This window comes from Trachymyrmex septentrionalis, unplaced genomic scaffold, assembly GCF_001594115.1.
Source record: "Trachymyrmex septentrionalis isolate Tsep2-gDNA-1 unplaced genomic scaffold, Tsep1.0 scaffold31, whole genome shotgun sequence".
Classification (NCBI taxonomy): Eukaryota; Metazoa; Arthropoda; class Insecta; order Hymenoptera; family Formicidae; genus Trachymyrmex; species Trachymyrmex septentrionalis.
In genome coordinates, this window is record NW_017305474.1 from 1,044,470 (window position 1) to 1,048,144 (window position 3,675).

Consider the following 3,675-nt stretch of genomic DNA (forward strand, 5'->3'; position numbering starts at 1 on the left):
CTCTCTCTCTCTCTCTCTCTCTCTTGTCTCTTAATCTTTTATTTTTAAAAATGTTTACGACAATTTTGTATAAATCGAAAATATATAATATTAAACCACGAAATGTTACGTAACTGACTGTAGGTCGTAATTTATATACATATCACAAATATCCGTCATCTTCAAAATTAGTACACATTCGAGGGCAGTAATTTCAAAGTTTGTTTAGCGACTGCTCCACCCAGGTAATAACCGTTGATTCTAATTGAAGCAATCATCATTCAAGGGTTTTAGTCAATCCACTGTAATATCCCGAGATAATTTCCAGATTATTTTTTCTGGAAACTGGTACTCGTAACATAAATCGTCAAATTATTTCTATTATAGATATACGTATTTGACTTGCAAAAAGAGAATTAGTTGTATCCATAGAAATTATTTTAAATTAATCTTAAAAATGTTTTTATAATACGTCAAAACATAAAAAGTCGATAATGATAATTTTGAAATGTAATTATATATATTTATTTTATTAAAATTGAGAAAAAAAATTATACATTTAATTTATCAATATAAATATAAATCTTATAAAATAATGTCAGTATGTATAAAAGAAAAATCTTAAATATTTGGAATCAAAGTATACTATATATACAGGGTGTTTGATAAGTAACGATAAAACTCTCGCATAGAAATATAGCGGACTAAACTGAGTCGAAAAGTCCTCTATCTTTTGTAGTAATTAACAATATATCAATTACTAAAAATCATCAAATATTGGTCTTTAATAATTTTTTTTTCAAGTACAACTTTACAAAAAAAAAAAAAAAAAAAAGCAAGAGACAGAAATCGTTTATGTTCTTCTCATAGAGTTCTAAAAATTTTCTCAGAATTTTATCAACGTTTTAGTACTGCATTTTCTTATTAACAATCATTTTTCCAACATAAAAAAATACGGTACTAAAAAATTCTGAAAAAATTCTCAGAACTCTATGAGAAGAAAACAAATAATTTTTGTCACTTGCTGTTTTTCTGTAAAGTTGATATTACTTGAGCAAAAAATTACTGGAAACATTATTCGGCGATTTTTAGTAATTAATATTTTATTAACTGTTGTGAAAATTGTACAATGATAGAGGATTTTTCGACTCAGTTTAGTCCGCTTTATCGCTATGCGAGAGTTTTATCGTTACTTATTAAACACCCTGTAACAAATCAATAACAAATAACTATACGGAACAAATACATTACGTTGTGTATGAAATATAAAAGACTTAATAGACATAAAAGACTTATCTTTTTAAATTTATGTAATATAAAAACTAATAAACGTTATATCAAAATTTGTAGACATTTATTAAATATATACAAGTATGTTCATAAAAGAAGAATATAGTAAAAGAATATATGTAGCAGCTTTCTTTAAAAAAAATCCCAAAAATAGGGTAATTTTTGCGATGTATAGACTCCTTAAGCTTATCACTCTTTACGATCATTCTTTATTTATATGCTATTTTTTTTCTATCAGATATTGTAAGTCTATTGTTTAAAATCTACAAAATTAAAACTTACAGTTCATCGCGTGTTGCATTTATATGAATTAGAAACTTAATATAATTCCTCGTGATTTAATGAAGAATTCACATCTGCACACGTCTTAAATCTAGGAAAAAATTGTGATTCGTGACTCTATCCGTAAAAGATAGAAAGTTAAGGAAAACATACACATAGTAAGAAGTGTAAATTAATTCTTAAATAGAGACTTTAATAGAAACTAACCACTTTTATCACAACAAATATTATTCATATATTATATTCTTATATATTTTTTTAAATTAAAATCATAAACAAGGAAAAAATAGGAAATATTTTACAGCTAGAATGCTAAAATAAAAATAATAATATTGATAAAATCGTTTTTATAAAAGTAAAATTGTCTTTAAATACATTGTTATTCCTGATATTATTATTCCTCATTCTTTCAGTCAAAAGAATATTCTTTAGGAATTACATTTTTAAGAAATAAAATTATACAAATACGTACAATGAAAATGATATAATTAGTATTTTAAGATAAAATTATTATAAATGTTTTGCGGTTAAATAATGACATTATTAATTCATTAAAAAGTAATAGATCTATAAGATGTTGCATTTATTCATAATAGTCTTAATTTATAACTTAAATTTTTATAATATAATGTATAATAATTATAGATACGAACTTCTTTCTTTGATTATAAATACACTAAATATTAGGAGGTATTAAACAGTGAAAATATATTTCAAAAATAGATGTTAGTTATTTAGTAAATAAGTATTCACAGATACATATATACAAATCTTTATTATATATTATATCAGGGTATAATATTTTTTATCTTTGAAATGCTATATCTCGATCTTTCTCTATGATATTTAAATGCTTTGATGTAAAAGCTTATAAATGCTATTCTAAGCCATCACCTACAGTAATGCAATTTTTAAGTACTCATTAGTGAATAATAAATATTGAAATCTTCTTCATGATCTGTTAGTATAAAAGACAAGTTAAATAAGTTGCGTACAACATAAAATGTCTCGTACCACTTGTACGAATAATAACACTACGGTTGCATGGAATTCAGTTGATAGAACTGTCCTACGTTCGCACTGCTGACGGGATAAATTTTTCATTAGGAAAAATGTATTTCTTTATTTTAAAAAATTCCTTTCTTACGAATCTAATAGATAGCGTAACATTCTGCACACGATATTCCTAATGTTAATCGCACACCCATCTATTTACTATTTATTTATTATTAATTTTATTCTTTACTTATACTTATTAGACCGCGACGAAAGAATAACGCGAAGTTCGGTGGGAGTTCAAAAATCATGCGGCCAACTTCGCACGCCACTCACCGCGGCGATGCTACACCTGTTGCTCCCGATTGTACTTTCCGCACGCACTTCGCACTTTGAATAATAATAATATATGTTTTATGGCCGTACTCGTAAATTACAACGTAAATGAATAAACGTTATACATGCGCTTAAATTAATCATAATTATCCGCAAAATGTACGATAATTGTTTTGTTGATTATTCTGCGCAACAAGATTTCCATCCGATGAATTTCACGAAATAACAGATTAATGTATGAACGCTCTGAATGCTTTTATTATATGTATCAAAATTCTAAATTACATTTACTAATTAAATGCTTTGTGATACGTTCAATTTAATCAATCTCCATTCCACGACAAAAAAAATTCAAAAAATTTGAAAATGGTGTCATCTTTATCCTAATACAACGTTAATCAAATTGACATTTAATATAATTGATACAATTGATAGCCAATAAAATTAATTATTAAATTACATTTACTAATTAAATGCTTTGTGATACAGTTCGATTTAATCAATCTCCATTCCACGACAACAAAAATTCAAAAAATTCGAAAATGATGTCATATTTATCCTAATACAACGTGAATCAAATTGACATTCAATATAATCGATACAATTGATAGCCAATAAAATTAATTATTAATTGATAATTAGAATGAGCTACGCAATAAATTTTGAAAGACAAATCTTGCGACTGCGAGATATAATATATTTCTGATTTAACTAATTTTTTATATCATTATTGTTATATTGTATTCTCTTATACTTTTATATATAATATAATTTTTGTCATTAATTTAACTT